We start from the raw sequence: 24,059 nt of genomic DNA, 5'->3' as shown, positions 1-24,059 counted from the left end.
ACCTTTGGTATATACTTTTATAGTTTGATCCTCTTTCAGATACTGATTCTCTACCAGAGGTTCAGCCTTTACAGCTCCCAGAGTCTTTACAAAGTACCTAACTCCAGTAATAGTCCATTGCAGGCTAAGAGACATACGCATTTTTCTGTATCTAGATGGCAGAGCCATTCAATATGTGTCAAAAATCCCTCAGTTGGGGAATTTTTTCAGTTGGGCTTCTCAGTCTGGGATTTATGATAATCCTGGAGAAATCTTTTCTTCTCCTGACTCACAGAATAAAATTCCCGGGCTGCCTTCTGGATACAGTCCTCATGAGGGTTTTCCTTCTTCAGGACAAAGTGCTGTGTTATGTCACTCATTTTATGGATTTCTCTCAGCTGACAAAGGTGTCTATCAGGGCATATCTCAGAATTTGGGAGTTCATGACCTTTATTATTCTCATGATTTCTCTGGCTAAACTTCATGTGAGGAAAATTCAATGGTTTGCCAATACTCTCTGGACCCAACACTAGCATCCTCTGTCCTTTCAGATTCCTGTTCTTGGGTTTGTGAAAATCATGCTACATTGATGATTGCATCACTTGACACTCAACCTAGGTCTTCCTTTTGCCCCACTGCCTATTATTCAGTTGGTGACAACTGATGCCTCAGGCTTCATCTGGAGAGCCGTATCCAATGGAATAAAGGTTCAGGGCCTTTGGAATGGATGGGGCAAATTGAAACACATAAATGTCAAGGAAATGCCGGCTCTTTTTCATGATGTCCAATCCCTAAATCATCTCTGGGTTCCAGGTCCTTTGCTAGTCATCACAGACAATACCACAGTGATGAGGTTCATAAACAAATAAGGAAGCACCAGATCCTACCCACTCTGCAGACTATCTAAGGCAGTCTTTGATATGGCAGATCAGCACAATTTGTCCTTCTATGCAACCTGCATTCTGTCAGAACAGAATTTTGTGACAGAAAAGTTTATCAAAACCAGGAGAGACCCTTTCAGGTACTGGTCCTCATGTGCAGTGCTCTGCAAATACGTTTGCCTCCAGCAAAAACAGACAAGCTGAACACATTCTGGTCCAGGACCCATTAACTTGGGCCTATAACACAGATGGATTTTTGTTCCCTTGTCTGGAATGTTCCTCTATGCCTCCCTGCCTTTCCCCTGATAACAAGAGTCATGTTAAAGATTAAAATAGACTCTCTGAGGAATTATTTGGTGTTCATTAAAGGTTTTTCTTCAGCTTTTGGTGCTGCCTCAAGAGTGCTTTATTTGGTTATTTGATAAACCTCAACCCTCAACTTTTTTTAATTGACAGTCTGAAGGATAGAATTTTCATTCCTCATAATGACCATTTTATCTGAGGAAATGCAGCAGGTATTACAGGAGGCTAAGAAACATGCTACTAGAAAATCACGTTTGTGAACGTGGAAGAGATTTTCTAGTTGGTGCCACTCTAAGAACTAGGACATATTACAGGCCCAGATGCCTCTGGTTGGCCTTTGCTATTTTTCAATTAAGCTTCACCTGTTGGCCATTTGTACTTGTCTTCCCTTGGAGTCCCCCCTTTATGTCTTACCATCTATTAAATGATTTTTGAAGAGGGTTTTGTATATGCATCTACCCCTTATGCGAGCCTTTTAATTGCTATGACCTCTGCCAGATATGTAACTGACTTGGAAGCTTAAATCATTTTTATAGGGATAGGATTTCCTTGAGAACTGACCCTTCCTTCATGCCTAAAGTGGTGTCTGAGTTTACAAATCTCCTGGTATTCTTTCTTGAGCTGATGCCTGAGGGCGAAAGGATTCTTCTTACTTTAGATATTCAAAGGCAAGACAGATGTTATTCTGATAGAACCAAATCCTTCCAGATTGTTGAGGACCTTTTTATTTCCTGTGAGGGTAAAAAGAATGAACAAACGATATCTAAACAGACTATTTTGAGATGATTGTCCCCAAGCTATTACCTTTGTTAGGCTCACCATGGGCAGTCACTTCCAGACACAGTCAAAGCTCAGTCTACTCAGATTTTGGCTACTTCCATGGAATTTTGGAAAGGGGTGGACTCCAGAAGTATAAAAGAGGCAGCAACTTGATAATCAGTTCACACGTTTACCAAAGATTTCAAACTAGACTCCAAGTCTAGATCCAGTGTCGGTTTTGCTGAGGTTGTTCTTTAAAGGCTCCTGAATTCCAATATACTTCCTCCTCCCTTGCTTTCTAAACCTTGGTAATCATCCCATTTAGCTTCAGCTACTGTAGCAGTGACTTACAAAGAACATAGTAGAGTTGTTCAAGTGCTCTTAACATAACAGTAGATCAGTGCTGCAGCAGCCACTCTTACCCTCCCACTGCCTGAACTTGCAATGCTTTTGACACAGTAGGACTTTTTTTTTTTTTTGGGAGGGGGTAGGGGCAAGAAAGCTCTAAAGTTTGGTGGCATGGCTGCTCCTTTATTTCCCATGATCTGATGGCTATTGTGTGTGCATATGTGTGGGGTAGTGCCCTACAAGCTTTGTGTGTGTATGTGGGGGGCAGTAGAGAAGCAATCTTTGGCAGGGTATCCCATACAATTTAAGCTATTGCAGAAGTCATATAGTCGAACATTTACATTATGGTAAGAGTATTTACACAAGTGGACTGTCTTGGCTCTGCCTGGAGATCTGAGAAATAAATGCCAAAGGAGGCCCAAGTACTGAACCGTTAGGGACACCACACATTTTGATGACGGACCTGCAGGGCTGGAACTCATACTGTGGGGGTTCTACATTTCAATCAATTTACTGTCCATTATGGCACATATGGGTTGACTTTTAAAGCATTTCAGGTTCTGTATAATGTCAGCACAATAAATTGTGCTGAAGGTCCTGACCAAGTCTTGAGTTTTTGTAACTTCAGTTTTCTATTATTATTTTTTATAAACACACGTTTGAAAACTTTTTGAAAGCTCTTAAACTGTTTATTCGCATATCACAACCGTTCATCCCTAACTTTCGCTGAGGAAAAACTCACTTAATACTCAAACTAGGGACTTTCCCGGTAAATCAATGGAAATAAATAAATGCACAGTCTGCCAATCAAAAAACGCAGTGGAGTCACATGATTTACTTCTCCGTGAAGGACCCCAAGCTGGCCCTGCTGCCTGATTAGGAAAAGTGTCTCTGGTTTTGTTGGACTCGTAAAGTGATCCCTGTTCCAAATCTGCACTCTGGGACGTGTCTTTCAGTTTACTGATAGGTATCATTATTTTTCCTTTTTGTGGTTTGTAATGGAACTGTGTTTGCAGACCTCGGCATATTAATACGGCGGCTCGGCTGTTTCTATTCAATTGGATATTTGCGTTGTAGATCTAACAACCTTCCTGTAATTCACTGGAAGGAAACAAAAATTCCGATTTGAGTATTTCTGTGTTAGTTACAGCTCTTGGGAGGCTGATTTTTTGTGTGCTTGAGATGCTTGTTGACGTAATGAATAGCAGTTGTTGATCTGCTTTACTCTGAGCGTGTACTGAGTAGTTAGTAATTGGGATATTTGTTGATGTTTGGTTGTATTTACAAATAATCTGGGATAGCTGAAGTCGTACGGATATTTGTAGTAGTGATGTTTGAGTAAGGGAAGTTCCTCTTTAAGTTGGACATTCGCATGGAGTGGTATGGAAGGAAAATTAACAACTCTGGAGTTACTTGTTTGTTGGAACATCTAGCTTATTTAAGCGGAGCATTTAAGAAGTGTGCTTGCTGTGTTGGTTAGTGGTGACAGTATTTACTGTCTTATCATTCTGTAAACTTTGCAAGCCTAGCTAGTAACAGAGGTACTAATCAAACATTTTACCTTGTGTTTGTGAGTTTACGTCTTTAACTATTATGTAAACCGCCTATGCAAAATATGTTTGTTATGAAGGTGGATAGGCAACTTGGTGTAAATAGGTAGGTAAACCCTAGGAACACCCTCCTTAACTCATTTTACATCAGCGATTTGAAAATTGGCATTTATGAAAGTAAGTTCTCAACTCGAATTCTGTGAATGCTTCTGCTATTTTTATTAAAAGTGGAGATTTCTTATTGAAGTTGTGAAGCCATGTGAGGTGTTGCCTTTAATGTCATTATCCAGCAAATTGCCACATTGCTGAAATGTAAAGTAATTGTTAGATCATACCTGGTGTTTAATATTAAAACTATTTGTAGTGTTCACTTGACAGACATAATGTTGATAGCTAAAGTGAAATACTATGATTTTTTAACGCAATCTGACATTTACTCATCTTATGACGACTGGTAATTTATCTTTGGTTTCTTGATTTTCACTTCAACTTTCTGTCACTTGCCATACCCATCTTTCGATGAATCGGCCATAATTTGAGAGATTTATGATGTGCATTTTAAATTTTCCACGTGAAACGATTCATCTGTATGAATACTGGTTTGAAAATTATTTTTCACTAGGGGTCATTCCAACCAACTTACATATTCTATCCTCTACAACTTGCAGACTTAACACAGAAAGCAGTAAAATGTAATACTTTTTCCAAGTTCAATCTAACAACCCCTTGACCACGTTTCAGTTCCTGTCTCTGTCGTCTGCTTTGCGGCTTGGATAATGACTGAAAATGTTCTCTGGACCAGCACTACCTGTATGTCAAATTAAGTAAATTGGGGATTCACTTTATTTGGGAGTTTCCTTTCCATTTGTTTGCAGTGCTTTTTGAGGTTAATAGGAATGTGGGGTTACAGCCCAAGAAGTTTGACTTTGGAAGCTTAATTGATTTCTGTTTTGGGTTTATTTCATCAGTATGTGGAGGTGACATTTTTCTTGTTGCTTTGGTTGAGTCCTTGCAAACTGCTTCATAAAAACATCCACTCTTCATTACTCAGACTGTGTCCTTTTATTTCTGTACAGTTTATGAATGACACTATGGATTGTTCTGAACATTTTATTTAATTGAAATATTAGTTTGTAGTGTGTGTTGAATGTTTCTAATTTTTTTAATAATGTATATGTTAAGTATTAAGATTGCACACTTGCAGAAATAGGGCCTTGCAAACAGTCCACAGTATTCCAGATGTCACTGTAACTGTGCAGTGGAATTGTGTCTTTCCTTTCTTTACTGAAAGTATCTAATATTCTGTGTTTAAATAATTTGAAGTAATGCTTGGTGGTCTTTCTACTTTTTTGACACCTGTACAGTAACTACTTCATTGTATTAATTTGTCACTAATGTGTCTAGATTTTTCATACTAAGAGGTATTACTTCACCCTTACTGCCACACATTAGACTTTTCTATGGTCAGTAGTATTTTCTCCTGTTCTGTCTGCTTCTTCATTTATGTTCACTTTTTTATGCAAGTCTGGCTGTTGGATAAGTTTTGCACTTTTCATTCTAGCACTTATGAGTCTATGCAGTAGACAAAACAAATGAGAAACTGATTTTGCTATATATAGTATTCAAATTTTTAAGTGATCACCCGCAAGTCATAACATCTAGGTTGCTACTCCTTCCCAGTCTTTTGTATTCAACAGCAGTTCTTGCTGCCATGCGAAAGTTAACACCAGAATTGAACAAACATACAATAAAATAGCCAGGTGTGCATCAGATCTTAATAGGACACCACAATGTTGCTGTACAGAAAATCAAATGACAAAATTTACACAGCCCAAAAATAACTAAAACTTGTACATAATCAAAGCTGCAACCCCCCCCCCCAAAAAAAAAATACCCAGCTATTCAAACACCTAATCGAATGTATTCCTTCCAAGACATGTACGATCTTTCAAAGATGACTACTAACCACTCACCAAGTTTCAGTAATTAGGTTGGTGACTTGCTGTACTTGGCAGACTTCATACTTTTGCTATGTACACTGCTAAATGATATTGGAATTAAATTGATTCCTGCAACCATTATTCAGAAACTTAAGAACTAACATAAGTAGAAGTTGTACTTCGTGGTAAATGAAAGTCTCACATTATTACATTTATGCTCTTTTCTGTAATTTAAATTTACATCCTTTTCTGTCTTCTGCTTTATTTATCTCCCTAAACACACAAACAAAAGAAACAAGTCAGTATTAACAATTACCTGTACAGCAGATATCTAGTGTCAAAAAGTTATTTGAGGCAGCAGTACTTTTCTGTCAAACCCCTATCACGTCTTCGCGCTGCTGTGTTTCGGTGGATTTTTGTCATTCATACCGGACTGACAAATGTGATGTTAAAAGAATCATTTTCATTATGTAAGGTTAACTTTTTTATTTTATTATTTTTAATTGTCAGGCAGGCAGTACTGCAGAGACTAATGTCTTGTCTGATGCTGCACAGGAGCAGTTTTTATAATGTGGAAAACAAGTCCTTTCATTTGCATGTGAGGAGTGAGTCTGAATAAACTGGGGACTGTGAGCTTTAGCAAGACCTATATATTTTTAATTGTATTGCAGTGCAATATAACTCTGAAGACTTTTTCAGAGCACCTTACATAGCTGAAAAATACAGCTGCAGTGCGATTTATACTTTTTGTTGATTTGACAATAGACAAGAATTTTGAGACCTGGGCGCCATCTTTCAGTACTCTGTGATATGATGCATGCTAAACATCACCCGATCCAGGCATATCCAGTACTATAAATCTTTTCACCTTCTGTCTTAATGGTATTCCCTAAATTAACCTTTTTCTGCAGTGATACGGGATTCTTTAAGTATTATACTAAAACATTTATCAGGGTATCTTACTAGTTTTGCTTTGTGTTCTGATTCTCTCTCCTACTAAGTTTTCACACTTTCTGTTTTTTCCATATATATCTCAACGATGAAATGTATATGTATTTATATATGTTTACGTTTTGCGCAACTAAGGTATGGAATATCTATCTATACATACATAGCTGTATACATAATTTATTCCTTTTGTTAATTTGTATTATATTACTGTTTTGGAGTTCCACACCATCCCTGCTTTATCATTTGATAACCGGGTAAATCCATTAGGCACATATGCCTGTTTTCACAGTTGATTCATTAGCACTGTATGGTTACCTTTATATACTTATTTTTGTGAAATATGCCTACAGAAAATCTTATTGGAGACTTCAGCTATGACAGTACAGTACTTTATATACAAGGTAAGAAAGGTAACTTGCTTCTGGGTGAAATATGTGTAAAAAAAAAAAAAAAAAAAAACCTCCCACAACTGGTAGGGGTTTAACGGTGGACTTCAGCTATCTGCAATGACAAACGGTCCTGTACACCTAACATAACAATAGAAACTTGTTTGTCAGTTGTACAGATGTACTTGTCACAGAGAAACTTGTGTCTGCTACTGAAATACCGGCAAGTACCGAGGCAGCTTATCCAGTTATCTGGATTTTTATTTGAAGGGGGCAGGGGTACAGATCCACTCAAAAATGCTGTTTATTGAGCACTTTCGTCTCTCTAATGGAAACTTCCTCAGAATGAAGTACACCTTACCAAACCTGCCTTTTATATAAAACATGTAACAATCACCTGTACAAATAATGAAATTTCTTAAAGCAATAATGCCATAAAATGTTAAGGCATAACAGAATAACTTTTCTAAAACACATACATTGCATACGAACGAACAAAGGAATACACAACTTCACATGCACATGTGAACACGCTTAAAAACAGTTTGACATATTAAAACCTTCTTTATAGAAATAATTGTGCTTTCAATCTTAAAACAGAACTGATTGCTTTCTCATTCTGAGGAACTTTCCATTAGAGAGACGAAAGTGCTCAATAAACAGCATTTTTGAGTGGATCTGGATTTGTTGCTTGTGCGAAGCCACCAGCTGAGATCCTGTTTGCACCTGTCTGTGAGTAGAATATGGTGAGAAAGTGGAAGACGTTGAAGAGACCACTGGGCAAAGAGTAGCCACTGAAGGAGCCTCATATGTAACCTTGCCAGAGGGACTAACATAATCATAGCAGCCATTGTCCCCAACAGTTGGAGGACCCATCTTGCCTTCGCTCTTCTCAGAGGGAGCAAGGTGTGAACTAGTTGTTATAGGACTCTGATTCTTTCCTGTGGTAGAAACGCCTGCATGAGGACAGTGTCTAGTTCGGCGCCTGTAAAAGTGACATGCTGTGAGGGCAACAAGGCAGATTTTTCCCAGTTCAATGCGATGACCAACTGTTGACCTAGGTTGATAGTAGCGTCCCTGGTCTGAAGTAGTAGATGCCTGGTGGTGGCAGAAAGGAGCCAGTCGTCCAGATACGGAAACACTTTTAATCCCTGATGTATCGAGTGAGCAGTCACCACTGCCATGCATTTGTTAAACACCCTGGGGGCTGTGGTGAGACCAAAGGGCAGGGCTCGAAATTGAAAATGACTGGCTCCCAGCCGGAAGCGTAGGTGACTTCTGGATGCCCTGTCCATCTTTATGTGGTAGTAAGCATCCTTGAGGTCGATGGAGCACATCCACACTTTTCCCAACAATGGGAGAATAGACTGCAGTGTGACCATTCTGAACTTGGACTTTTGCACATGGGTGCTCAATTGACTGAGATCCAGTATGGGTCTCGGGGGTCCCCTGTCCTTTTCGGCACCAAAAAGAATCTGGAGTAAATCCCTAATCCGATCTGGTCTGAGGGGACATGTTGGATGGCTCCTTTTTGTAGCAGCTTTGAAACTTCTAAAGCTGCGTAATCCCTTTGACTGGGTGGAACATCCAGGATTTTCTTGATTGGAGGAGGATTTGACGAGAAGGGGATGACATATCCTCCGGAAATTTTTGTAGAACCCATTGGCCCTGGGTGATGTCTTGCCAGGCCTCTGGGTATAATCAGATTTGACCCCTGACTGGCTCCGGAAATGCACAGTCGGGCCTGCCATCAGGAGTGGCGGTAGGGAGAACCACGAAAGGAATTGCGGTCTCCCTAGTTGTGGGGTCCTCCTCTGCCCCTAGGGTGGCGTCTCCCTGAATAACCACCCCCTCCCCTGCCTCTGGAGGGGGGCACACCTTGTGCACCGGGAAAAAACCTCTGTGATTTCTTGAACCACATTTTGCCATCCATCTGGGCCTTGGGATAAGGCCTAGAGGGAAGGGAAAAACGGATTCCTATGGCAGACAGAGTTTTTCCCTCCTGCTCGCACCTGGTGAGAGTGTCTTTCACCTTGGTTCCGAACAAAGAGGAACTATCAAAAGGGGTGTCGGTGAATGAAGACTTGAAGGCCTCCATGAAATGACAAAGGCACATCCAGGCCTGCCTCCTAAGAGCAACTCCTGAACTTGCGGCCCTACTCGCTCCTTCGGCTGCATAGGAGATTAGCCTCATGGAGGAGTTTGCAATGGAATTGAGGGTAGACATCTGAGCGATGACCGTCTGGACCACCACCTCAGAAACGTTACTGGTGAGAGTATCTCCAAGCTCCTTGAGGAGATCTCTCTGGAGCCGTGTAAAGTGTGATAAATAAATCGGTGACCGTAAGGTAAAGGTCGCTGAAGAAAACGTACGCTTCCCGTACCAGTCCATGGTCCTAGACTCCTTAGAGTCCATCCTCCTAACAAGAAGTCCCGGCTAATTCCTTCTGAGTGGCAGCTGCCACCACCATGGCATCCACAGGGACTCCCTTGGACAGAAATTCCTTATCCGGACACTGGTTCCACAGAGTCGGGGGTTTCCCACACCCTTCGACAAACCAAATCCAGAAGCTCGTCGAAGGGTGGAGATACCCAGGAGGTGGAGGGCTGAGCACCAAAGGCCTTCAGGAAGACCGACTCCGACTCCTCCTCCTCCTCGGAGGGGGCTATGGATGGCCAGTCACCTCTTTGTTTCAAAATCTCTAGGATGTCAGCGAAAGAAACATTCTTGGAGGATGACTTGGGGGACCCCTCCGATTCCTCGAGGTCGGTGTCTGATGTGAGAGACTCATCCTGGGAATCTGTGTGCTTCCTCTTGCACGTCTTCTTCTTTCTGGGTGGCTCCTCGGGCAAAAACTCTGAAGGGCCCTCAGAAATGTGAGTACCACTCATGGGGGTACCCTGAGGCCTTGGGGCTCCGCTGTCTAGAGATAGATGGCGATCAGAGACCTGCACCGGTGTAGTAGGGGACAGAATGACTGACCCGCATGATGCCGCTGACGACCTGGCCAGCGTGCTCCGCATGGCCTCGAAGGCTGCCCCCCCCCCCCCCGAGTCCGAAGAACGACCAGCCTCTGAAGCCACGACAGGAGTCAAACTTCCCCGTGCCGAAGTACCAAGAGGTAGACTAGGAGCCGAGAGGTGTCCCGAAGCCTCTCCCTTGGGCATGACAGAAGAATCCCGAGTCCTGAACCCCGTGGATGGCGCTGACTGGGTCGGAGCTGACGTCAGCACCGATAAGCCAGGAGTGGCTGTCGGAACCGACCTAGGGACATCACACGGAGTCGAGCACTCTGGCTCCGAGAGCTGAGATGTGCTTGGAGAAGGAAGTATCGAAGCAGGTTGAGGGACTGGCTCCGGAGCCGACTGGGTCGGGGCAGAGAACAGTTTTGCCAGAACCGGTGACTGAAGGAGTCTCTGCACCACTCTATCGACGTCCACATCTGATAAGGTCCTGGAAGATTTGGAGGATAGAGAAGGAGATCGAGACCTCCTCTCTGAAGAGGACCTGCGAGGAGGGGATACTGACCTACTGCTAGGCGATCGGCTCTGAACCGGTTCCAAGAAGATTGGAGCCGAAGAAGGTTCCATAACAACTGACACTTCCTGCGGCCACGAGGACAATGGAGCCGAGAAAGTTGAAGCAGACTTTGCTAATTTCCGGTGGCTCTGAGGAGACTGATGGAGCCGGAGATCTCTCTTTTGATTTAGAGGATTTTGCGTTAGAGCTGGAAGCATTCTCCAGACCGTCCACAAAGGATTTATTCTTCCTTTCCTGAAGAACTCGCAGACTAAAGGCATGACAGAAGCTGCACGACTCCTGGAGATGAATCGCTCACAGACAATACACACAGAGTGTTCATCGGTAATGGACATTTTATAATTGCACCTAGGGAATTTCTTGAAGCCTGTGGGCTTGTGCTCCTTAGTATCTTTGGACATAGTTAACCAACAATTAAGCACCAACAACAATTAACCACTGAATAAATGGACCAACGGTCAAACAGTCACAAGGCGGGGAAAAAGCCTACCACAAACAGAATACCACAAGATGTCTAAGTTAAATGATCCTAGACACAAAAACAAGGGGGGAAGGACTAATACCTCTAATTTAAACGTTTTTTAGTTCCGGTAAAGTTTTATGACTCAAGGAAAGCAAGGGGACAGACTAGGTCCTCTAACTGAAAATGGGCGTAGCCCGTTGGAAACAGCTAGTGGGATACCCCAGAAAACACTATCAAAAACGCAACTTTTCGACAAGACAAGAAAACACAACAGCTATTAAAATTAGCTTTTTTTTTTTTTTTTTTTTCAAAAAATTTCTCTGATAAAGAAGAAAAAGGGTACTTGGCCACAACCAAGAGCGAGACCATGTCCGAGCTACACGAGCGGAAAACTAGATCTGGGAATAGAGAGCAGTGCAGCATGGGATACCACCTTAGCCCAGCCAATAGAAAGACTTTGAGCTAAAAAAGTTGGCCGAGTCTGAGCCGACATTCGGCTCCATACCCACGGGTAAGAATGTGAGGCGAGATGGGCTACATACATCGAACATTATGGTGAGTACAAAACTTCTTTTTTTCAGTAGTATCTGAATTTTCAGGGAATCTTTGCAATATTAAAATAAACTTTCAAGCTTAGTAAGATGCACTTGAGTAAAGAAGTAACATTGCTGTAATTTTTGCACAAATTATACAACCACAAAGCATTCTGTAGCTATGTCAAAAATCTCAATGGCAACACTCAGATCTGTGCTGAGTTACAGCACAATGACTCTAAATATACAGAACCAACTGATATTGTCAACATCCTGGCAGATAGGTTCAGTGCTAACTTTACCCCCCTCTCACCCCCTAAAGTGCCCATCTTTATACCGGAAGAATGCAAAGTTCCTGTAATCACGGCTGCACAGGTAAAAACTTCACTCTCCAAAGCCAAGAACACAGCATCCATGGGACCTGACAACATCCCAGGCTGCCTTCTACATGAACTACAGAATGAACTGGCACCCCACCCAAGCACCATGTTCAATCATAGCCTCACTTCAGGTTTTGTGCCCATTGAATGGCGCACCGTGACAGTTATCCCACTCAACAAAGGGGGGGCCACAACAGACCCCGGGAACTACCGCCCCATTAGCCTGACGAGCCTCGTCTGCAAGGCCATGGAACATATCATCATGGAACTCATAAACAAAGACATTGGAGATCTCCAAACCCTGGACCCCACACAGTTTGGGTTTGTAAAAGGCAGATCATGTCTCCTAAACCTGATAGACTTCTTTGAAGTAGTCACCAAAGCCATAGATAAGGGTAAGATAGTTCACACAGCCTAGGTAGATCTCGCCAAGGCGTTTGACACCATCCCCCACTCTGGAATTATAGATAAACTCACTAAACTAGGTATAAATCCCTATGTCACAAGATGGGTTGCCAACTGGCTTACTGAAAGAACCCACACTGTGAAAGTAGCAGACTCAAAATCGGACCAGTGACAAGTGGAGTACCACAGGGTTCAGTCCGGGGTCCTCTCCTGTTTGGTATCTACTTCTCTGAAGTACAGGCTAACACAGAAGGTCTTTGGCTAACTAAGTTCGCAGATGACTGCAAACTAAGAGCCGTAATTGAAACTCCTAACTATGTGGACATCCTACAAAAGGGCCTCACTGAGACAGATGCCTGGTGTCAAAGACATGGTCTCAAGCTCAATGCCAAAAAGTGCATTGTCATCCCCTTTGGTAAAAATTCTGTACCCATGAACTACCACATAGGCGTTGGCCTACTTAACACCGAAAGCGTGATGAGACCTTGGGACACAGGTGGACAGTAGTTTCTCCTTTGATAATCACATCTCCAAAGTGGTCAGGAAATCCTTCTACATGGCACACCTCATCACAAAAGGTCTCTCTTCCAGAAAAAAAAGAGGTCATTCTTCCCCTCTACTCATCACTCATTACACGCATTGTAGAGTACAACGCCCCATTTGGTATGTACCTCACAAGACATCTACAACAACTGGAAAGGCCGCAAAAATACCTCACAAAGAGGATTACTGGCCTCAAACAGATGCCTTACGCAGATAGTCTCAAAAAATTCCAGCTTTACTCCGTCGCATATTGCCTACTCAGAGGTGATCTCTGCCTAACATGCAAAGCTATGTCAAACCCAGAGCTGTTGGACATGCTCCACTTAAAGCATTCCCAATCCCTCCGAGCTACACGCTCTAGGGACCTAAACCTTGTCACCACAATAAACAGAACATACTGGAGGGATAGATTCCTGTCCCAGAGACTTCCCATACTCTGGAACAGACTACCTATCTATGTGAAACAGAGCTCCTCATTAGCACTCTTCAAGAAAAATCTTGATGATTGGATGGGTAATAGGAAATTCACCCCAGGGATCACTTCTGTGGTTCTGCTTGACAGGGGCACAGGAAAATTATTTTCTTGGGTGGCGAAAGCCAGGGTACATTTTTGGCTAGGCTTGTATAGGCCCTAAGGCCAATAGCCTCGTACCTACCTATGAACGAGTATGTAGTAGTTTTACAAAATAAGATAAGCTGACGCAGACTTTACAGTAGTGCTGTTATTTAATTGTTTATATCTCTTGTGAAACCGGCTTCCCAGTTTATGCTGGAGTTTATTACAGTGACTTAAATCAAAGGACTCGTTACCGAAGTAGCTTTTAGTTAAGCAATACTTAAGTCAACAAAATGTCAGGATTAACTGATAAAGATATACAATACAGATGACTGTCATGTAAGGTAAATGTTTCAGACTTCGTTTAGGAATGCTTTAATGAGATTGCAAGTAGGAGAATTCCATGTTTTGCTAATCAGCTAATTAAAATGTGAGCTGACCTGTCTTGGTGGTGTGACGTGGTTTTCTACTTTCTGATCCTTATCTTTGACGTCAGTCTAAGAACTTAATTCCAGGGCCTCAAATTTCTATTTTTCAGGCTTCACAATAGGAGAGGAACTTTGTAAAATTTAAATTTACTATCAGCAAATGTATTTTCATAGTAGAAGGAACCATTTTAGGTTTACATAAAATAAACTTTTTGGACTTCTTGTTTCCTGCAAACATTTCCTTAACATTCTGAAGGAATGTTGTAGGCTTGCTTAATGCACACATTTTAGTTGTTACTATAATCATTTTTTCCCAGTACAAAGAAAATGTGTTTAAACTAGTGTTCTCAATAAGAATTTGAGCAATATACATAATTAAAAACTTAATTCACTCTGGTCATTACATATTTTAGAGGAATTGGAAGAGTCAATAACATATTTTAATTCAGTAATATGCAGACATCAAATGTCCAAGTTTGAGAACTGTACTGACCATGTGAAAGAAAACTGTGCATGTGCAGGCTGCACCTAGCTAGAACCCCATTTCTTAGGCCTAATACTGTTAACACTGGATCACTGTGTTTTGTCATTCAGCCAGTTTAACATGCTTAATCTCTTTTTATAATGAGGCTAAAATAATAGTACAATGGTCTGCCCTGCCAGAAAAGGTGAGGTTGAAGAAATACTTACTTGCTAGCTAGGTAAGTAGTGGTGAGCCACAACATAGAAAAGGTAGATATGACCTACCTGTCCATGGGAGGGTTGGAGCTTGAAGGAGAGATGGAAACCAACTCAGCAGAGGAGTAGTAGCATTTGTTTAATGTTTATTTGAAATTCCTCTCTCAGTGGGAACAGTCAGATTCGAAGTAAACCCAGCTTCACTTTAAGATGAAATAAGAACATCTGAGACTTCTGTAGAACAACAACCATGCAATTTACCCCTTGGTACTTTCCTCTGTAGTCCACCACGTAGCACCTTCTATGGTAACTGCAGCACTAACATTGTGGTATACAGAGCCAAGTGTCAAAAATTCCAAACCTTTTATGTGGGTAAGATAAATAAACAAGCAAAAAACCAGGATTGCCCAACATTGTAATGACGTAAGACAGAAATTACCCACAAGAGCTCTTGCAGTGTACGCCAGTGAAAAATCTGGCAACACCACCTTCTCCTTCCACATCCTCCACAGAATTGTAGCTGAGCCATTAGAAGGTAGCACCAATGATAAACTGGAGGAAAAAGAACTTGAATGGCAAATGAGAATCTCCTGGAAAAACACCTAGTCTAAACAAAACTTCTTCAATCAGCTGTATATTAAACCTCAGAAAACTGGAACGTAACATGCACTACTAACCACTTTGGACTAAAACATCTCCCCAAGGCTTTGGACTCCTGAGTGTAAATCCAGCTAGGATTAAAACATTTTGTCAGTGTTTCGTATCTACAAGAACTACTAATCTTTGGTTTAAGACTCTAGGTTTTCCTTCAGGTTTAGATTAAGTAAAGGGCAGATCTGACAAACCTTTACAACAGAGTGCTGATAAAGATGAATATTTCCCGTTAACATGGAAACCACTATATTCAAACTTGCTATCCTTATTTTTATCTGTATTCCCTTTACTTCTAGGTTAAGTGTGTGCTTTATTTTTGGTGCAAGAACTGATGGTGAATATTTGCAATGGTTTAAAACTGACAGTTTTTGGCACAAAAAAAAAAGTCTTTTGAAACTTTTTGAATTGAATTTCATTTGAAAAGACAGGCTATGGTTACTCGGAGGGCCAACCTCTTGGGCCCTCTTCCAAAAAGGCCGCACCCACGGGGTGGCCCACTGATGAGTATGCACCAGTATGCCCCTACATGTTGGCAATAAATGCAGGCTGCTACAGTCACTTTGGTGTAAAACCATGCTTATCTGCCTGTAATAAAGAGCTATTCGAAAAAGAACATTGTTCTGCATTTACTTTCTTCATTGTAAGCTTTTATCCTTGAGATTACAACTATTTTTCATGGGGAATTTTTGCTTCGTGCCTCACTCTTGCCACTGAAAAGAGGAGTTCCAATCAACATTAAACGATGGCTATTACAGATACTAGCTCAACAAAGGAGTGTCTCCTACTAGCTGCAGCCCTTTCAGGGGCAAGTGGGTTAAATCTTAGTTTCCTTTATAATAAGACTGGTATGGGACCTTTCTGGAAATTTTGCGGTTTATCCACACGTCTGAGTCAGCTGGCCAAAGACCATGTTTAACTTTTTGATGCTTTCTTCCTCTTATGAATTAGATGTTCCAGGCTAGATTTTTGCACAAATTGAGGAGGTAGCTGGCAGAACTCATGTACTGCTAACAGTTGGTGCTGTTTAATTTGATTTTAATGTGGTTTGGTGCATTTAAATAGGTATTTCAGCTGGGTGTTGAGGCTTCTATGATAGAGAAGCTCACCACACTTGCCAAAGATATTGCATCTTGTGAAGATAGCATAGTTTGTGATGTTTTATACATGGCATATCAGTAGTTTGGTGTTAAGACATGTTTTTAAATGTTGATAATTTGGTTTTGTTACCAAAATGAAATCATTATTTGATAAGATTAGATTGAGGGTAATGATGTCCATTTTGCTGTGCTATTTGAGGGTAGTGATTGATGTCTGTTTTGTTGTGTGTGTGTGTGTGTGTGTGTGTGTGTGTTTTGATAGTTTACTACTTTTCGTCTAAAGTTTTATTGTAATTTTACAATTGTAGTAACCAGGCCTTAAAAATTGGCTGTTAAACAGTGCAGTTGTTAAGAAAACTTACCTTATGCCCATAATCTAAGAAGGTATCCTGTGAATTGTACTAAAAAATAAATATTTTTCTAACCTTTGCACTTTTTAAAATATTTGCAACTGTTTTGCCACCTACTTTAAACTATTTTTGTTTGTGACAGTGTTTTCTGCACTGTCAATTTATAGCATAGGCTAGTTTCAGACTCACTGAATCTTGACTGGCATGTTCTGAGCACTAAAGCCAGCCGTATTGTATTAACAGGGCCCTCCTGCACTCTTGTGGCAGAAGTGTAGTTAAGGACCCAACTGAGTTGGGAATTGTTGGAACAAGGCTCAGTCTTGGGCCTTATTAGTTGTATTGTTTGAAAACTGTTTTACTTGGCTGATATTTAAAACAGTGTTTGCATGTAGCTGTGCACCACACAATGAGAGTTAGCACTACTGTGTATAGAGGCAAAAGCTAAAAAAAGTAAAATTTTCCCTAGATAACTGCTAGGGAACCCTTCTAAGCTTCCCTGCTTCTCAGCGCGCAACACAGTTGAGTGCTACTGCCCAGAGAGCAACCCAGCTTGCTTTTTTGAGGTGCAGGTTTCTACCCTAAACCTTCCATAGATTAGCTGATTTTACTAGTTCTACAGCAGACCCTAATCCATCTAACCCACCCTCCACCACTTATTACAGAATACACTTGACATAATGGAAGGTCAATTTCCCCCCATTTCTTAAGCCAGCCTGATTGACATGGGCATCCTGAGGCAATGTAGAAATTGCCTCATGCGTACGGATAACCTACTACTCCTAAAACATGCAAATACAATATGTGAATCTGGAATCCGTGCGCTCACTCTCTGTCTCTCCGTAACAACATGCCAAGTACCAAGCAGGTTGTCAGCACCCACACTCCACCTCCCATGCATACCAAGCACACAACATGCAAACCCACATACGTGGAGGTACTTGCTAGAAATATACCAAACGAGCAAAGACCTGCCAAGTGCAAACCTTCTGCACACAATATGGTCCAATCAGCACCCTCTATACGTAACACACACATCAGTGTCTCACCCAATAAGCCTCTGTGGCAGAACATGTCTAAACCAAATAAAGCGACTCCATAGTGAGATTCACAGATGTCCCCCTCACTAGGCTGGACAAGGAGAAGGTCATGGTCAGCTGCCTGTCTGGTGCCAGGATCCACCAAATCATGCACACACGCAGCTCTCCAAGTAAAGCGACTCCATAGTGAGATTCACAGATGTCCCCCTCACTAGGCTGGACAAGGAGAAGGTCATGGTCAGCTGCCTGTCTGGTGCCAGGATCCACCAAATCATGCACACACGCAGCTCTCTCAACAACAAGTACTGTTATGATGTGTTGTAGTCCATGTTTGAGTGAATGACTTGAGGCGTACCTCACTGGACTATATGAAGAGAGACATGATGGAGCCCTAATCAGCATTCTTCCCTTGCCCAGGATGCTGCCACAATACAAACAAAAATGATTGACTGCAACAATTGGCTTAGCTTCTGGTGTCAAGTCCAGGGGGATCCAGTATATGACAGCTTGGGATGATCTGGTCGAAATGCCACACTGCTTTGCTAGAGATGGTTTTCACCTGTCAACTCTAGGCTTTAGGATGCTGGCAAAGGTACTTGCCTCCCCCATCTGGCCATTTTTAGGCAATGTCATAGGAATGAAATTCCCAACATAAAAATAGCCTCCAGAAGCAAATGCAGGGTTATGCTGCTTTATGCTAGGAGTCTAAAACTGAAACTGCACTCACTTGAAGCACTTCTCACCCTGGAAGATGCTGATGTCTGCGCAGTCCCCAGCCATGCAGGGCTATAATGGCTTCCACACGTTCAGACCACACAATGAACATGAAAAAAACAAGGGAGGAGAATTATCCATCATTAAAGACAAATACACCTCTAGACTGGTTAAACAGTACGACTCCCTAGAGTTACTCCATGTCATTGTAAGCTATAGGTCCCCCCACCATGAACCATGAAAGCCACACAGCCTATCTGAACCTACTTGAGTCACTCTCAATACAGCCAAATCCCTTGGTCATGGGTGACTTTAACTATCCTTCCATTGACTAAGTAATGCACATGAGCACAAAAGCGCTCAACCAAAGGTTCCTGGACTTTAACACAAATATTTGTGGTGGCGCTGACTTGCATCCTTGACACAGTGCTCACCAGCATGTGGTATCACTGCACCATTCCATGTGTGGGGCCCTCCTGGTAAAGTCAGATCATAAATCAGTGTCGTTTGAAGTAACGATTGTACCTGACCACCTTAAAAAGCAGAAAGGTTAAAAATTTTCTTCAAAGCATGCTGTAGCTTACTGATCTATGTCATCAGTAGTTTCAGACCCCTCACAAGACTGACAACAATGACCCTTACACTGAGGTGTACACAAATGTCCTGTGTAAGCATCTGTGTAAATGTGTAGACTCCTCTGTACCAGAACAGAAAAATAAGCCACCATGGTGGACATCCAGCATAAATATGTTGTACAACAAGAGAAAAAGAAACTGCTGTCAAAAAAAACAAGAGGGAATATCCCAGCAAAGGAAGAACTCCCTCCAAAGCATAAACAAGCTGATTAAGTCCTCTAAAGCTGATTACGAAACTAAATTAACATCCCTAGCTAAGGAAAATCACAAAACATTTTTTAGCTACATCTGAAATCTAAAAGGGAAGCCCCACTTTTTGCCAAACTAGCTGTTGACGGTAACACTTGCACTGAACCTGAGTACATCGCCAACCTGCTATTGGACAGGTTTGGTGACCCCCCCCCCTTACAAATCATACCCCATAACATACCTGTCACCAGTCCTCTGCCTGGTATCTCTCGAGAGCAGGTCATAGCTGCATTCTCCCAGGCCAAAAAAACAGCCTCTGTGGGACTAGACAACATCCCAGGCTACTTATTAAAATGGTCTAAAACAGGAGTTAGTGGGACCGCTGAGCACACTTTCTTCATTCTTAGTCTATGCACTGGCTTTGTCCCAGCTGAGTGGAAAACCGCAACCATAATCTCCTTGCACAAAGGGGGTCCCTGAACCAAACCCAGGAATTATAGACCCATAAGCCTAACCAGCTTTATCTGGAAGACCATGGAGAGAATCATCGTGGACCTTACCAACAAGGATATAGGTGACCTTCAAACTCTTGACCTGACCCAGTTTGGCTTCGTTAAGGGCAGATCTTGCCTGCTAAACCTGGTGGACTTTGAGAATGTAACTAAGGCCCTGAATGAAGGCAAAACGGTTCACACTGCTCATCTCGACCTAGCCAAGCCCTTTGATACAAACGCTCACTCGGGCATCATTGAAAAACTCCCCTAGCCAGGGATTAACCCTTGCGTCATTAGATGAGTTGCCAACTGACTAACAAACAGAACACACACAGTCAAAATTGGCAATGCCAACTCTACTAGCAGACGTGTTATCAGTAGTGTTCCACAGAGATCTGTTCTAGGCCCTCTACTGTTTTGGTATCTATTTTTCAGAAGTCCTGGTGAAAATAAATGGCCTATGGGTTACCAAGTTTGCTGATGACTGCAAACTGGGTGCACTCATCAAATCACCCAAAGATGTCAACATACTACAGAATGGGCTTACACAGACAAATGATTGGTGTCAAAGCCACGGACTAATTTATCATCCCCTTCGGCAAAGGAGAACCCCTTGCTAATTACAACATTTAATAGTAACCCCAGTGGTGAGAAATTTAGGAACAGAAGTTGATAACTGCCTTAATTTTGATCATCAAGTGTCCGCAGTAGTAAGCAGTACCTTCTACGTCATACACCTCGTAAGCAAGAGTATAGCATCCATAGCTAAGGAGGTTACAACTCCCCTGTACTCTACTCTATTTATTGCTCTGAGAGCACAGTGCTCCCTTCTGTGTGTACCTCACCAGACATCTGCAGCAACTGGAGAGACCTCTGAGGTTTCACACCAAGAAAAGTCGGGGCCTGCAACACATGACCTACATGCACAGACTGAAGGCCCTATCACTTTACTCCTGCATCCTACAGACTGCTTACAGGAAACTTGTGCCTGGCCTACAGAGTAGTCTCAGACCCTGCCTTGATGAAGCTGCTGCACATCTGTAAATCCAATGGGACAAGATTCACTCGCTGTAGGGATCGTATCCTAGCATGTGATATTAAGAGAAAATGCTGGAGAGAGAGAGAGGTTTCCCAGAGGTTGCCACTTCTCTGGAACAAAACTCCCAATTCATGTAAAACAGAGCTCCTCAATGACCCGATTTAAGCATAATCTGGACAATTGGATGGGAAACCATAAATTTACACCGGAGTTTCACCTGTGTCCCTCTTAGGCAGGGGCAGCCTGTGCTGATCTTAGATTTGTGCGGAAACAGACTATATATCTTGGTCTGTAAGGGAACATGGGTATAACATGGCTAGTCTTGTAGAGGCTTTAGGGCCAATAGCCTAGTAACCTCCTGTGATCTTATAAGAACCAATTTGCCAAATCACTGCTACATTCTAAGTTTCTAGATGGGCAGTAGCTTTGGGAGTCCATGCAAAAACATATGCAGTAAGTTAAACTGTGCCTACAGTATAATGTCTCAGTTCATGGCAAGCCTCTCTTTGGGCTGTTTTCACTACAGTGATCTTCAAATGTTGTGGCTGTGCATAAATCTAAAAATTTCAATGTCTGGTATTGAACCCTGTCTGGATAAGTAATAGCAAGAGCCAGCTCTCAAATCTGTTTAGTAAACACCTTTCTTAAAGGATTTTGCCTTCGGCCAACCTAAATTTTGCCCCGTATCATCCTTCAAAATTGACAGGAAAGCCCCATTCAAATTCCTTTCATATGTCTGGAGTATACTTTTACAAACCTTGGATTCCTAGACCCTCCCCACCCATTTTAAACCAGTGTGTACACCTTTGCCCTTTCTGATGCATTACTTTAATCTCCATGATTTAATGTCTGTTGTCTTTCGGTATGACCAGGATGTTTAATCCATTCTGTGACCATGAACTAACCTGTATATTATAACAAGTACCTCAAGTAGTTGTGCGTTGGTATCTTGTATATAAAATATTTTCTAGTTTAATTTATATTTGCTGTAAAAACAGTCACCATTTAAGTTTTATGATACTCATAATATTATTTAATTGTCCTAATTACATCACTATCCTTATTCCATTTTTTTTCCTAATATTAACGTTTGTAACTGTGGTTTAATATCCTAGTTTACTATCCCATTGCCAGGTAAATTTTATAACTTGAATTCCTGCTGTTCCATGATGTCTCTCCCACCCCAACAATGCCAACCAAGGCTTACAGAGGGAAATGGTGGACTGCCCAGGGTTATTGTTAGGCCTGATGACTTAGCAGGCATTATTTTGGTTAGGTAATGGTCTGTCAAATTGTTTTGTATTTGAGTTTTTTTAATAGTACAACACATTTTAAATAATTTTGATTTAAAATAGTTCCTACTCTTAATGTTTCGGTTTTGTCATGGTATATGTAATTGTTACAGGAAGTATTTTTTATATGAAAAATATATGTAATGAAGTATTTAATGTACACTCAGAGAGAGAAACGTGTGCACACATGCACACGTACATGCCCAGGAATTGCTCACACTTTCTTCATAGGTTCATACTAGGCTATCTGCCCTGGGGCATTTATAAGCCTAGCCAGAGTGTGTTTGGCTTTTGCCACCCATTTTAAATTAATTTTGCTATGCCCTTTTTCGAGGTTAGCATACTGTGCCTCTGTCTAACAGTGACACAGAAGTGATACCCGGGGTAAACCTACGATCCCCCATCTACTCATCAAGATTCCTCTTGAAGAGAGTCAATGAGGGACTCTGCCTAACCTGGACTGGGATTTTATTCCAGACTGAAGGGAGCCTCTGGGTTATGAATTTGTCCCTCCAGCATGTCCTATTTATTTCAGTGCTAAGGTTCAAGTCTCTCGAGCGCGTAGCTCGATGGGATTTGGATTTTCTGAGGTGCAGCATGTCCATTAATTCCGGGTTGGACATGGCTTTATACGTCAGGCACAGATCGCCTCTGAGCAGGCAGTATGCCACTGAGTAGAGCTGGAGTTTCTTTAACCGGGCAGCATATGGCATCTGTTTTGAGCCCTTTGATCCTCTTGGTGAGGTACTTTTGTGGTCTTTCCAGTTGCTGCAGGTGTCGGGTAAGGTACATCCCAAAAGGGGCATTGTACACAATTATGGGCCTGATGAGGGATGAGTAAAGAGGCACGATGACCTCCCCTGATCTAGATGTGAATCCCTTCATGATTAGGTGGGCTATATAAAATGTTTTTGTAACCACTTTGGCCACGTGGTTGTCAAATGAGAGATTGCCATCAACTTGGGTCCCCAGGTCCCTAATTACTTCTTCCATACGTAATGGATTACCACCTGTGTGGTAATTTGTGGGCACTTTGTTTTTGCCAAAGGGGATGACTATACACTTTTTGGCGTTTAGCTTGAGGCCATGGCTCTGGCACCATTTGTCTGTTTCTATGAGGCCCTTTTGGAGGATGCTTGTGTCGGCTGGAGAGTCGATTATAGCGCCCAGTTTGCAGTCATCTGCGAACTTGGTCAGCCACAGCCCTTCCGTGTTGGCCTGTACCTCCGAGAAATATATATACGAACAGGAGAGGTCCCAGGACTGAGCCTTGTGGGACGCCACTTGTAACTGGCTTGGAGTCTGACATGACTCCAGCAATTCTAACCATGTGGGTTCTGTCCTTGAGCCAGTTTGCAACCCATCTTGTGACATGGGGGTTTATATTAAAGCTCATCTATAATGCCCGAGTGGGGTATTGTATCGAAGGCTTTTGCGAGGTCCAGGTAGGCTGTGTGGACCACCTTCCCCTCGTCAGTGGCCTTGGTGACTTGTTTCAAAGAAATCGACCAGGTTTAAGAGGCAGGATCTGCCCTTAACAAAGCCGAACTGGGTAGGATCCAGTGTCTGTAGGTCCCCAATATCTTTTTTTATGAGGTCCATGATGATCCTTTCCATAGCTTTGCAGACCAAGCTAGTCAGGCTTATGGGGCGATAGTTTCCAGGATCCGTTGAGGCACCACCTTTGTGGAGAGGGACCACTGTTGCTGTTCGCCACTCTTTGGGTACATATCGTGTGGTAAGGTTGAGATTGAACAGTAGTTTTATGTTTGGGTTTAGCTCTTCTTGGAGTTCATGTAGGACGCAGCCCGGGACACCGTCTGGTCCCATTGATGCTGTGTTTTTTGCTTTGGAGAGGGCGGCTCTTACCTGAGCGTCTGAGATGTCAGGGGGGCAGCACTCTGCTGGGATAGATATTTGCCCTTTTGGTGGGG

At 42.2% G+C, this 24,059-nt stretch overlaps 1 protein-coding gene across 4 annotated transcripts in view; it reads left to right on the top strand.

Moving 5' to 3' along the window:
• Nucleotides 1-3,104: 3,104 nt before the first annotated feature.
• TENT2 (terminal nucleotidyltransferase 2) overlaps nucleotides 3,105-24,059 on the top strand; it is a 1,237,070-nt gene continuing 1,216,115 nt past the window's right edge. For 2 of the 4 annotated variants that reach the window (XM_044063713.1, XM_044063711.1), the window contains exon 1: nucleotides 3,105-3,237. The gene's annotated coding sequence lies outside the window, so the exon portion shown is untranslated. Of the gene's footprint in view, nucleotides 3,238-3,403; nucleotides 3,998-24,059 lie in introns of those variants that run through there. The other 2 variants (XM_044063715.1, XM_044063712.1) reach the window with 2 other exon arrangements.

Source organism: Protopterus annectens, chromosome 2.part2 (genome assembly GCF_019279795.1).
Source record: "Protopterus annectens isolate FY-2018-M chromosome 2.part2, PAN1.0, whole genome shotgun sequence".
NCBI classification, from domain to species: domain Eukaryota; kingdom Metazoa; phylum Chordata; order Ceratodontiformes; family Protopteridae; genus Protopterus; species Protopterus annectens.
The sequence above is the reverse complement of the archived record's forward strand: the minus strand, read 5'-3'. Positions and strand labels throughout refer to the sequence as shown.